The following is a 14,884-nucleotide window of genomic DNA, read 5'->3' as shown; positions in this document are numbered from 1 at the left end:
TTATAGTACAATATTATGGGTGTCCTGTATTTTGTCATGCCAATATGGAGCAGAGGAGGCATCAGCTTGCTTGCTTTTCATCATATTTATGTACTTACCTATTTCCATGTTTGAGATTAGCATGATAGAAGGTTTTATGTTATCATCTTAATAAGGTTTTCCTGCCAGGTCTTCCCAAACATGGCTTGATAAAACAACGTTTTCCTGCCATGTTTGAGAACAACTTGTTCTGCCATGTCTCCTGAAACAAGGTTTTATGAACATATTTTGCATGCACATAAATATTCAGTGTGTTTGAAGGTCTCTTATGAACTAGTCTTTTTTTCTTCGGTCGAGAGGTGGCATTATTAGTCTAGAATACATCAACCAGATATATGCTTATTTAGTGGCTGTAGTCCTTTATCGACTTAGTTTCGGTCCTACTTAACCTACTCGGTTGTTGATGGTTTTTTGCTATTACCTTTCGATTCATGATAATTGTGCAAATGAAGTGCAAGTTAACCTTTGAAAAATTTCTATATCAAGTTGAGTTTTCTTACCCTTCCTAGAGATTGTTGCAAGCTAAAGCTTATCGTGTGACACTTCGATTTGTCTTCTTGGCTATCCTCATCTTTCACTTTGAGCAATTTCTACCAACCATTGTGTTCAAGGATTGTTTATTGCCCTATGAGACCATATGTCACCATTTCTCATCATATTTTGCAGGAAATTTTGGGTGAAGTGTGATGTTGAACGAACAGAACGAAGAAATGAAGATCCTTGAGCAATGAAAATCTTTCTTGGATGGTGCTAATAATGCAAAGATTTAGTTTTTATGTAACCTTGACTAGATTATGATCATTTGATGTTGTTGTGAACCTTTGTCGTATTGCAAAGATTAACTTTTTACAAAGTCTCATGTTTAAGTTATATGTATTGGCATGGTTCAGTTTAATGCAAAACATTGCCATGTGTGAACAAACGAGCTGTCAATGTTGGTGTTGGTACAGATTTGTTCATACTATTTATTCCTAGCACAAAGGCTAGTGCATTGGTGTTGGTATAGTTTCATGCTCATTTTGGTTCTGGTATAGATTTGACCTCAAAATCCTAGTGACAGCCAAACATGAAATTTGGATTTGGAATCTAGATTCAGCCAAATGAAATCTTGAAAGAGATTTCATTTCATTTCATTTCAGCCAAATGAAATGAAATCAGGGGAGCCAAACGAGCTGTTAGCATTTTTCCAAATGGATGTTACATCTAATTTTCATACTGTCTTCATTTGTGCAAGCAGCTGAGCAGATGGTGCTTCAGATGGAAGGCAATTCTCTGTGACTTCTCTGTTGGAAATATAAGCAAATTACTACGAGATTTAATCCGAATAAACAGAAGATAAATCATGACCACAACAGCAGAGATTAAACTAATTGTGCGAACTAGCATAGCAGATGAACATATCACATCTAGGGCATATACTAGAAGCATGAATTCTACCACGATCTCGAACAGGAAGGATAGAATCACATACGGTGCAGCGGGTGCAGCACCGCCGGCGTTGACGTTGTCGCCCATGTCGTCGAGGACGAGGTTGCCGAGGTCGGGGAAGAAGTCGTCGTTCGCGAAGTCGTCGCTGCCAGCAGTCGCGTGAGTGCGCTCCCCAAAAATTTGATCGCCCCTCTCCCGTACAGGATCACGAGAGGCGGGGTTCCGGAGGCCTGCTGTCCCTTATCACGGTGCACGCCGGAAGGAGGGATGGAGAAGACTTGCTTGGCGGCGCAATGATCTGGAACGGTGGTGAGAAACCATACGAAGCGGCGGCGGCTAGGGTAGACGTCTGCCTGACTATATAGTGCGGGCCGGGTAGGTCGTGGGAGTAAACGGTTCAGTAATTAACGCGTCTGTTAATTATTAATTAATGACTCATTAATTTTTTCATGCAGCAAAAATATAGACAACGTGCATAGCTCTGTCCTCGGCTCAGCTCAATCCCGCAACCCGCGGCACGTCGTGACGAGGCGAGCAAGGAGGAGCGCGTGTGTAGGTCTCCTCTTCTCATGCTCATACAAGTGGTAGAAGAGCTCACCTTATAAAGAGGTGCAACTCTCTCTCAACTTCCGGGATGGGACTAAACTTTAGCCTCACTCACTCCACTCACATGTGTGCATGAATGGGCCAAGAGAATTTCAGAATTTTAGTTGGGCTTTGGGCCAAAGGCCTACTAGCAAAATTCCAACAATCCCCCATAAAATCTCATTGGCACATCTCATCATTTAGTTTCAAAACATTGTTTTATATATCGGTGCTTAGTGGAGACTGTGAAGTTGAACTTCCACTTAGAAATTTATGCTACACTAGATCACAACTTGGATAGTGGACTATGCCTTGAACTACAAGTTTTCTGTAAAACTAGTTTCACACAAATTCTTGATCGATACTGGGCTGCCGCAAGGCTTCCCCGCGGGTGGAGCGTATACGTCATACTCCAGGGCCTTTCATGAATTTATTAGAGAACACCCAATTCTCACAGACTGCGACGTTAACAGTCAAATTCATATAGGTGTGTTCCTCAGAAGATGTTCTGCAGGACAACATCTCTGCTTACCCGAATAAGCCACTTGAAACACATTAAGATAAGTATCAACCTGCCATGCAGATCAGGAGAGTGTTGCATCTTCACGGAGTGGGATAATTAATATAGGGATACTTTCCTCCCAGCTGACCAACAGCTTGTCTCCCACTTCTACTTCACGGGATCTCCGATCACATAGAGTGGGTTACCACTATGGACAACTCATGCGGTGGGTCTCAAACCCATCTCCATCGATGCATTATCTATCACATTACATGATAGACCCTTTGTGAAGGGATCTGCCAAGTTTTTCAACGTTTGGATATAATCCAATATAATAACTCCGGATTTCCTCAATTTTCTGACAGATTTTAGTCTCCTCTTCACATGCCTTGAGGACTTCATATTGTCCTTAGAACTGTTTATCTTGACGATCACAGTTTGATTATCACAGTTCATCAGGATATGGGGTATTGGTTCTTTAACCATAGGTAAGTCCATCAAGAGTTCACGAAGCCACTCTGCTTCAACAGTGGCAGTGTCTAATGATGTGAGTTCTGCTTCCATAGTTGACCTCGTTAAGATGGTCTGCTTGCAAGACTTCCAGGAAACAGCGCCACCACCAAGTGTAAAAACATAACCACTTGTGGCCTTAATCTCATCAGCATCAGATATCCAGTTTGAGTCACTATAACCCTCCAGTACCCTTGGATACCCGGTGTAGTGAATCCCATAGCTCGCGGTGCCTTTCAAATAGTGCATAACTCTCTCAAGCGCATGCCAATGATCATCTCCCGGTTTTGACACAAACCGACTCAGCTTGCTCACAGCAAAAGAGATGTCAGGTCTCATGGCACTCGCCAAATACATAAGCAAGCCAATAATTTGAGAATACCTCAGTTGATCTCTAGCAATCCGTCGATTCTTTCGAAGCAACACACTAGCATCATATGGAGTTGGAGAAGGCGTGCAGTCGCTATACCCAAAACGACTCAAGACCGTTTCCACATAATGAGACTGAAGCAGTGTGATCCCACCATTCTCATCTCTCAACAGCTTGATGTTTAAGATAACATCAGCTACTCCTAGATCCTTCATCTCAAAACAGCGAGATAAGAAATCCTTAACCTCCTTGATTAAATCAAGTTTGGTTCCAAAAATCAATATGTCATCGACATACAGACAAAGAATAACTCCTTCGCCCCCACCATAGCGATAGTACACGCACTTGTCACCATCGTTTACTACAAAACCGGCAGCAGTTAATGTTCTTTCGAACTTCTCATGCCACTCCTTAGGAGCTTGTTTAAGGCCATATAAAGACTTTAATAACTTGCACACCTTTCCTTCCTGACCAGGTACTACAAAACCATCTGACTGATCCATGTAAATTTCCTCCTTCAACTCTCCATTGAGGAAAGCCGTCTTAATGTCCATTTGATGAATGAGAAGACCATGTGAGGCAGCCAGTGATAGTAGCACCCGAATTGTGGTCAGTCTAGCCACGGGTGAGTAAGTATCAAAAAAGTCTTCACCTTCTTTCTGGGTATAACCCTTGGCCACAAGCCGTGCCTTGTACTTTTCAATCGTACCATCAGGTCTAAGCTTCTTCTTGAACACCCACTTACATCCTACAGGTTTGCACCCATAAGGACGGTCAGTGATCTTCCAGGTACCCTTAGCTAAGATGGAATCCATCTCGCTACGTACATCTTCCTTCCAGTAGTCAGCATCAGGAGATGCATAGGCTTCTGAAATAGTTCTGGGTGTGTCATCCACGAGGTACACAATGAAATCATCACCAAAAGACTTTGCAGTCCTCTGTCTCTTACTCCTCACAGGAGTTCCATTGTTACCCTCAACAGGATTCTCAACGTGTTCCATCGCAATGGTGGATTCAGGAATTACAGTGAATTCCTCACTAGATGGAGTAGGTATCTCCTGATTTGATGAACTCGACATATCCTTCATAGGAAATATGTCCTCAAAGAAAGTTGCATCATTTGATTCCATAATCGTACCAACATGCATGTCGGATACCTCAGATTTTATTATCAAAAATCTATAGCCGATGCTATGAAAAGCATAGCCCAGAAGAACACAATCCACGGTTTTTGGTCCAAGCTTGCGCTTCTTGGGAATTGGTATATTGACTTTCGCCAAACAACCTCAAGTACGTAGGTAAGAGAGTTTCAACCTTTTCCTTTCCCATTCCTCAAATGGAGTCATGGTCTTATGCTTTGTGGGAACTCGGTTTAGGACATGACACGCAGTCATTAGCGCCTCCCCCCACCATTCCTTGGATAGACCCGAAGTGTTTAACATGGTGTTAACCATATTAGTTAGAGTTCGGTTCTTTCTTTCGGCTACCCCATTTGACTGGGGTGAGTAGGGAGGCGTCCTCTCATGGATTATACCATGTTCCGCACAAAACAGATCAAATTCATTGGAAAAATACTCTCCATCACGATCGGACCTAAGCCATTTAATTTTTCGATCAAGTTGGTTCTCTGCCTCAGCTTTATAGTTTTTAAAGAAAGTCAAAGCCTCATCTTTTGATTTCAGAAGATACACATAACAATATCTAGTGGAGTCATCAATCAACGTCATGAAGTATCTCTTTCCACCTTTTGTCAACACGCCATTCATCTCACAAAGATCAGAATGTATAAGCTCTAGTGGCGCCAAGTCTCTTGCCTCTGTAGTCTTATGGGACTTGCGAGGTTGCTTAGTTTGCACACATACTTGGCACTTGGAGCCTTTGACAGTAGAGATTTTCGGAATTAAATTCATATTGGCTAACCACGTCATGCAACCAAAGTTAATATGACAGAGTCGTGAATGCCAAATATCAGATTCATTATTGTGGCAAACATTATTAATAACTTTAGTGCAAATATCTGACAAAGATAGGCGGAACAAGCCTCCGCACTCATAGCCTTTTCCAACAAATTGTCCACACTTAGAAATTACAACTTTATTGGATTCGAAAACCAACTTAAAACCATCTCGACATAAACGGGAACCGCTAACGAGATTTTTATTGATGGACGGCACATGATGAACGTTCTTCAGACACACAGTCTTCCCCGAAGTAAACTTCAGATCGACCGTACCAACACCTCGAACGATGGCATGTGACCCGTTCCCCATCAGCACGGGTGAGGTCCCTATTGCCTGGTAAGAAGAAAACATGGAGGTGTCAGCACAAACATGTACATTGGCACCGGTGTCAATTAACCAATCAGGAGATTGAAATACTGAAAGGATGGTAGGAAAAATACCGTACCCTGATTCCTTCATATCAGTATCACCGATGACAACATTAGCGGACTTGCCGCTCTTCTCATGTTCGCGCTCCTCAAAGCGGTTAGGACACTTCGGAGCCCAGTGATTAGGATCACCGCAGACATGGCAAAGTCCCTTCCCCTTCTTATGAGAATTCTTCTTGAAGTTGGTAGAATGTGATGGCTTGTTCTTTGTATCAAACTTGCCTTTGCCCTGAATTTTGTTCTTATTGTTTTTGAGCTTATTGGGATGGGAGTTCTTCTTCTGTACCATGTGGGCACTAGAACATCCCTCAGCAACTTGAGCACGTGTGTCCTTTGCTCTCGCCTTCTCTTCAACATCAAGAGTACCAATGAGATCTGCAACGGAAAACTCTTGTCTCTTGTGTTTCAGGGAAGTAGCAAAATTGTTCCACGAAGGTGGAAGCTTGGCAATGATGCCTCCGGCAACAAATTTCTCCGGCAACACACACTTGAAGTACTCAAGTTCTTTTGCGAGCGACTGTATCTCATGAGCCTGCTGTACAACAGGGCGCTCATCAGTCATCTTGTAGTCATAGAATTGCTCCATGACGTACAACTCGCTGCCGGCATCCGAGGCACCAAACTTGGCCGAGCGCAGCCCACATGTCCTTGCCGTTGTCAAACAACATATACGAATCCACAATGGAGTCATCAAGAACACTCAGAAGAGCGCCTTTAAAGAGGGTATCGATCTTCTCAAAAGCTTCCAGCTGTGCTGGATTAAGATCGCCCTCAGGCTTGCCCTTGGTGGCATCATAGCAGCCCATGGTCTGAAACCAGTAGACTGCTCTCGTGCGCCACCTCTTATATTGCGCCCCCTTAAAGGCAGGCGGCTTCAGATGCGCAGCAAAACCACTCGGAGTAAAATGCCTATAATCAGGTTTTTGGATTGTTGGAAATATGAGCAAATTACTACGAGATTTAATCCAAATAAACAGAAGATAAATCATGACCACAGCAGCAGAGACTAAACTAATCATGCGAACTAGCATAGCAGATGAACATATCACATCTAGGGCACATACTAGAAGCATGAATTCTACCACGATCTCGAACAGAAAGGATAGAATCACATACGGTGCAGCGGGTGCAGCACCGCCGGCGTTGACGTTGTCGCCCATGTCGTCGAGGATGAGGTTGCCGAGGTCGGGGAAGAAGTCGTCGTTCGCGAAGTCGTCGCTGCCAACAGTCGCGCGAGTGCGCTCCCCAAAAACCTGATCGCCCCTCTCCCGTACAGGATCACGAGAGGCGGGGTTTCGGAGGCCTGCTGTCCCTTCTCGCGGTGCACGCCGGAAGGAGGGATGGAGAAGACTTGCTTGGCGGCGCAATGATCTGGAACGGTGGTGAGAAACCATACGAAGCGGCGGCGGCTAGGGTAGACGTCTGCCTGACTATATAGTGCAGGCCGGGTAGGTCGTGGGAGTAAACCCCACGTCCGAGTCGTCACGATCCAAAAGAATTGGAAACGGTTCAATAATTAACGCGTCCGTTAATTATTAATTAATGACTCATTAATTTTCTCATGCAGCAAAAATATAGACAACGTGCATAGCTCTGTCCTCGGCTCGGCTCAATCCCGCAACCCGCGACGCGACCCGGCGCATCGTGTAGGTCTCCTCTTCTCATGCTCATACAAGTGGTACAAGAGCTCACCTTATAAAGAGGTGCAACTCTCTCTCAACTTCCGGGATGGGACTAAACTTTAGCCTCACTCACTCCACTCACATGTGTGCATGAATGGGCCAAAAGAATTTCAGAATTTTAGTTAGGCTTTGGGCCTACTAGCAAAATTCCAACATTCTCTTCTTCCGCTTCTTGGTCACGCAGCCTTGCGTCTGCTTGCCTCCCTCACTGATCCCTGTGGCCGGTCTCTTTCACTCCTGCCACTGATATGCATGTACAGTGGCATATACGTTCTCATTGCGAGCCCGGCCTCTTAAAAAGAAACAGAACTTGTTTTCCCCAGACACTTGTTCCTATACTCCCGTTCACTAATTTGTCGATTGGTGCTGAATTAGGCTTTACCTTTGACCGTGACACTTATTTTATTTCCCTACATTTCAGCATGTTTTTCTACTCTATAGTATTTGAAACATGATTAACACCTCGTGACATTTTGCAATTCCACCGGGCAGATGGCAGTAGTTGTGGACGCCATATCAACAGTTTTCAGAAAGAAAACCATCAAGCAATTAAGAGCAAGACACACATACAGTTTCTGACTATTACTGCCAAAAATATACATGACCAATTTGCTTGCCCAATAAAAACATTTCACCATTAATCTTCTTTCATATGGTTCAGAGTATCAATGCTTGTGCCCAGATTGTAGTATTATGCTCCTTTTGTTTTGAGTACATATCAATGGCCATGGGCTCCTTTTGTTTTGAGTACATATCAATGGCAATGGATATTGGGTTATAAATAACTAGTTCTACGTTTGCTTCTTGCTCATTGTCTTGTACTTTGCTACTATCACATATATCCATTCTTGTGCAATTTTCATGGCATGACACTGAACCTAATATGTTAGCTTCATGGTATCACCTATTGGTTAGCTTATGCAGTTCCACTGCATGGACGGCTATTTATGTCACGAATTTCCATGTGATATATGTTGCTTATCACATACTCTTTACGTCTTATAATATAAGAGCGTTTTCTACACCGGTGGTTTTTGGCACTGCACTAGTGTCAAAAACGCTCTTACATTATGAGACGGAGGGAGTATATCCAAACGGTTTGTATCGAGGAACAGGAGGAAAACCCATGCATGTCCCGAGGTCATACTGTTTGTATTCAGCTTGTTTGGTAGAGAGAGATATTAGGAGGGGGTTTGTGCAACTAAAGAACCATAGTGGTTTTTTTTTGGAAAAAACACGGTACAGGTAGAATGGTGATCCAGTCCGCACACTTTAGATCCAACGGTACCTGTACGAGTTTCTAATCTTCCACTGAATTGCGCTTTCAGTTTAGACCCACACCAGTGTGCACACTGTAAGAAAAGGATGATGAGACTGGGAGAGCTGAGAGGCTCCCAGTTTTAGATGGCCATGCAACTGGAAATGTTGTACCCTAGAGTACATATGTGCAGTATATTGCACTGTTATACCTTGATGGTCGTCTAGTGTTTCTTGACTCGGGCACTATGTGGAGTGTAGTAGCATTGTAACTATTTCTCCAAGTTGGCAAACCAGGCCTGGAGCAGTTTGGTATCTTCTCCCGTATGCCATCGACATCAGGCATAGTGAGATGATGCGGACACGGCGTAACCAAATCCCAAATGCCTCCAAAGCCTAGTACTCTATCTATCTAGAGACTACAATGAGAGGAATAAGCAGTGACCCAACCATTTTCACCACCCTCTTCTATTGGTTTGCTTAACATTTCTCACTATTGTCGGTCTTTGGTCTCTTTGATTGGTATCCCCTCGTAGTCATTGTGACCCTTTTATAGAAGTAGTACTCCATTTTGGCTTTAATTCCCAAATCTGAACTCTCTCTTCAAGTCTAGTTAGTATCTTTTGCTCTTGTCAGAAGCAATAAGGTTCTTGTACCTTCAATCTTTCACCTTCCAAGTTTCGGCCATGTCTAGTGGTCATCACATGGTATCTAGTTCTACTTACTACATCAGTACTTTATTGTTTCTGACAGACTGTACATGGTACTTCACATGGAACTCCATTATTTCTGAAAGCCAAATTAGGCTTTGCCTTTGACCGTGACATTATTTATTTCCCTGCATTCCAGTCATGTTTGTCTGCTATATAATATTAAAACAAAATAAACACCCGAGCCATTTTACATTTTCACCGGGCAGATGACCATTGTGGATACCCCATCAACGGGTTCTAGGAAGAAAACTATTTTTTTACGCGTAGGAAGAAAACTATCCATAATGGAAAACAAGCAATTAACAATATACTAGCAAAACATACATATTGTTTCTAACTATTATGGCCAAAAATATATACAATACCTAACATAAGCAATTAGCTTTCCCAATACAGTATTTTGCTACACATTTTTTTCCAGGTGGTTGAGGGTATCAACGCTTGTGCCAGATTGCATTATTATGCCCCTTTTGCTTTGTTGTACATGTCGATGATAATTGTCTAGTTCGCAAGTCATAAATAACTAATATATTTTCTTACTGTTTATTGTATTGTACAAACACTTCTTGCTATTAGTGCATCGAAACGCAAGGCTTTTCGGTTTTCTAGAAGAAATATGGTATGAAAATATATTGAATGATGATTGTAGTGGTATTGATTTGATATTGTGGGTGTTATTTATTTTTTGGTATAAACTTGGTCAAAGTTTTAAAAGTTTGACCGGAGACAAAACTAATATGAGAAGTAAATAAAAACAGAGGGGGTGTGTTGACAATCACGTACTCGTTAGCTTATGCGGTTATAGTGCATAGACGACTATCACGTGTTTACTTTGATAGAACCTGATTTTATTTCCTAGATGTGGTGTGAGATAGTGAAGCTGGAAGGATTTATTACTGACATAACACTAATTACTGTAAAGTAGATAAAAATGAATGACACTATTTTTCTCTACTTTGTTGAATGGGGACAAGACTTGGCTGAAAAGCCGGTCTATTCAAACTCTAATATGATCTATGTTGTTGTTGGATCTTTCCTAATAAAGCTGCTTAATTAGCTAGGACGCTAATCAAGGGTGAGACTCCACGCTTGATGGGTGGCACACAGAATTAGAAACACGGTGTGATTTGTTATATTCACCAAATCATGTTAGGAAAAAAGAGGCATATATGTGTTACATAGGAATATTGCAATGAAGTGCATCCTATGCGGTTAACACGCATTGGAATTTGATCATAAATGCATACATTGTATGCTATCCTTACAAAATCATACAATGTTGAATTTTGCAACGTGTGATGCAAAAGTACTTCTCTTGATATATGTATATACCAGTGAAATAAAGTGTGCCTAGAGCCTAAGAGACAACAAAACGTCTAGTACTGTATCATGGTAGGCGTGCACCTTGGTGAGATAAGCGCTAGGTGATGGCAAAGTGCACAAGTTGCACTATCTTTATGCTTTGTTTATACTACTTTTTTTATATATAATATAGCAAATTTGTGTTGCCTCAGTTGTGTTTGCAGGTAAATAGACACTGATTGAAGGCTTTGGTTGTAGGGGGTACATCAACAAAGATTTACACTAAGTTCACTTGTTCCTGAAAGGATTGGGACAAAACCTGAAATTTACTATTTTCTGTATAATGGGCAGCATACTCTCTGCAATGAATTATATTGATGGCTCATTCAATCTCGAAAAAAAACATTAGTGACTTATGTCAGTACTAGTAGCTTTACCTATCACTAACCCGAAATGACTAATGTGCAGAAACATATATTTTCTACTTAGACCAAAATGGAGGACAGTAGTGTCGGATTGCTTAGGCAGACTTTTTTCTAAATCCGATGTATATAGCCATATTTTAGTGTGCTTGTTCACTCATTTAAATCCATATCTATTTTGATATTAAAATATCCAAAACATCTTATATGTGTGAATGGAGGTTGTACCTTTTTCCGGAAAAATATGCGGTTACATGTGACTGTTTATAGATCTAGTCTGATCTTCTCTAATTGACACTAAAACATCTTGCTTTTTAACATTGATTAATAATCACTATGAATGACAGGGATGTGATTTCTTGCCGAGAATGCATTATTGTAACCCGCAAAAAAAAGAGAATGCATTATTGTAACCCGTCAAAAAAAAGAGAATGCATTATTGCAAGTGACTCTTAGTTAAATTCCAAGAGGGACTCTGACGATGTTCTAATTATGTTGGTCGTGAAAGGAATGCTTCCCCATGTTCTTATTATGTTGTACTTTGGGCAATCTGGTGTTGCCCAATGCCTTTATCTTTCAAAACCAAGTGCACGTGAGCATCAGGAAGATTTGGAGAAAGCGTCCTTATTTCCATGACGCCACTGCTGAAATTACTTATATCAACCCACTAAAATTACTTATCCACCCCACAACCGAGTCATTGAGTAGCTCTGCCAACGCGGTTAGTATAAGTCAATCGGCTGCCGGTGTAATTTGTACGGCGCCAGTGCTGAAGCAAATGGCAGATGTTTCCTAGTGTCAGCGACTACAGTGCAGTACCAAGACAAGAAAGTAAGTAGCTGAATAGTTCGATGCTTTCCTGTTTGACAGCTGGGTTGTGTGTTGGACTTTGCTTTGAAAATTTCAAAGTTTCAAAAAATTCCGAAACAATTCCACGCGTAAATAGGATGAAACACACAAAAAACAAATTTGTGGCACCACGTCTTAAGGTATCTCATTGTGAAAATTTGAACACCTATAAGAAAACATCCCTATGTGTCATCCCCTTTCTGAAAAAAAAAATACATCCTATGTATATGAATGGATTTCTTTTTCCCAGAAAAAAAGATATATTTTTTTAGACTTCTTTGAAACTGTAAAAATTGATTTTTCAAGTTTTTCAGGAAGGGCCCTATGAGCCCCATCTCGAAAACGCTGCACTCTGTTGTGTTACTTGTGTACGTGTGAGCTCTTGTTTCAGGAAGGGGATCTGACTATGAGCCTGAGCTCTAAAACCAACGTCGGCCATCACAATCTCAGACAGAAACAAATGTGGCATGTTTACTGATCTGTCCGGCAACCGAGGCTCCCTTCATTGTTCGTTTTGCTTTTTTTGTCGTTGCGCGCGTACTTTTCATTTTCTACCAAAAAAAAAATTCGCCCCGTTTTATAAATAAAACAACCACCAAGCATAAAGTAACAAAGTCACAACAACACAACACACACACTCACACATAGCCACCTCAGGCACGGTCCAATACGCACACACACACAAACAAAGATACCCAAGTTCCGCTGTGGGCACAGCACAACAAGCCCAACACAAGCACAAGACGAGACAACAGAAAAAGGCATGGCGGTGGCGATGGCGAGGGCGACGATGATCTAATCTGGTTCCAGTGGTGGTGGGGGAAGCGGTGGAGCCATCCGGAGAGCCATCGCGCGAATCTGGGTGATGATGGAGGTGATGGCGTCTCTCTCCTTGGGGCGGCTAAGCGGCCGCCAAAGCTGCAAGAAACCAGACCATTTGAACAAAGCGTCAGTAGCACAACGAAGAGGGATGCGCTGAATCACAAGTTTATTCCTAACAGTCCACAGCGTCCAGGCCAGCACCCCAATGGCCAGCCATCTAATGTGGCGCACTACGGGTGGGATCGCCTGGAGTTCGGCGAAGAGAGCGGGGAAGTTGCTGTGGTCCCAGCTTCCACCCACTATTTCGTGGAAACAGCTCCATAGGAATTGCGCGGACACGCAGGTGAAGAAGATATGATTCGAATCCTCTTCCGTCCCACAGAGCGGGCATCGCCCATCTCCCGGGCCATTGCGCTTCAAGACCTCGACACCAGACGGTAGGCGGTCGCGGATCCATTGCCATAAGAAGATCCTAATCTTCAGGGGGAGGCGAATCTCCCAAATGAAGGTGAGCGCCTCATGGCCAAGCGAGGGTGCGATGGCCTGGTATAGGGACTTGGTGGAGAATTGTCCGGAAGGCTCTAGACGCCATCTGGAGCTGTCACACTCGGTCGTAAGGTCAAGCGCGTGCAAGGCAATGCAGTCGAGCAGCTCCTGCCAGTCGGCGGTCTCAGTCGGGCCAAAAGGCCTCCGAAACGCGATCTGCCCTAAGTCAGTAAGGGCAGCCGCAACCGAGATCTGAGGAGCCACCGCAATGGAGAATAGGTCGGGAAATCGGTCCGCAAGGGGCAAGTTGCCAGTGAAGGAAATATGCCCTAGAGGCAATAATAAAGTTATTATTTATTTCCTTATATCATGATAAATGTTTATTATTCATGCTAGAATTGTATTAACCGGAAACATAATACATGTGTGAATACATAGACAAACAGAGTGTCACTAGTATGCCTCTACTTGACTAGCTCATTAATCAAAGATGGTTATGTTTCCTAACCATGAACAAAGATTTGTTATTTGATTAACGAGATCACATCATTAGTTGAATGATCTGATTGACATGACCCATTCCATTAGCTAAGCACCCGATCGTTTAGTATGTTGCTATTGCTTTTCTTCATGACTTATACATGTTCCTATGACTATGAGATTATGCAACTCCCGTTTACCGGAGGAACACTTTGTGTGCTACCAAACGTCACAACGTAAATGGGTGATTATAAAGGAGCTCTACAGGTGTCTCCAATGGTAGATGTTGGGTTGGCGTATTTCGAGATTAGGATTTGTCACTCCGATTGTCGGAGAGGTATCTCTGGGCCCTCTCGGTAATGCACATCACATAAGCCTTGCAAGCATTACAACTAATATGTTAGTTGTGAGATGATGTATTACGGAACGAGTAAAGAGACTTGCCGGTAACGAGATTGAGCTAGGTATTGGATACCGACGATCGAATCTCGGGCAAGTAATATACCGATGACAAAGGGAATAACGTATGTTGTTATGCGGTCTGACCGATAAAGATCTTCGTAGAATATGTAGGAGCCAATATGGGCATCCAGGTCCCGCTATTGGTTATTGACCGGAGACGTGTCTCGGTCATGTCTACATTGTTCTCGAACCCGTAGGGTCCGCACGCTTAAGGTTACGATGACAGTTATATTATGAGTTTAAGCATTTTGATGTACCGAAGGTTGTTCGGAGTCCCGGATGTGATCACGGACATGACGAGGAGTCTCGAAATGGTCGAGACATAAAGATTGATATATTGGAAGCCTATGTTTAGATATCGGAAGTGTTCCGGGTGAAATCGGGATTTTACCGGAGTACCGGGAGGTTACCGGAACCCCCCGGGAGCCATATGGGCCTTAATGGGCTTTAGTGGAAAGGAGAAAGGGGCAGCCCAAGGTGGCTGCGCACCTCCCCCCTCTCCTAGTCCTATTAGGACTAGGAGAGGTGGCCGGCCCCCCTCTCTCTCTTTCCCCCTCGGGGAATCCTAGTCCAACTAGGATTGGGG

Source organism: Triticum dicoccoides, chromosome 1A (genome assembly GCF_002162155.2).
Source record: "Triticum dicoccoides isolate Atlit2015 ecotype Zavitan chromosome 1A, WEW_v2.0, whole genome shotgun sequence".
NCBI lineage: Eukaryota > Viridiplantae > Streptophyta > Magnoliopsida > Poales > Poaceae > Triticum > Triticum dicoccoides.
The sequence above is the reverse complement of the archived record's forward strand: the minus strand, read 5'-3'. Positions refer to the sequence as shown.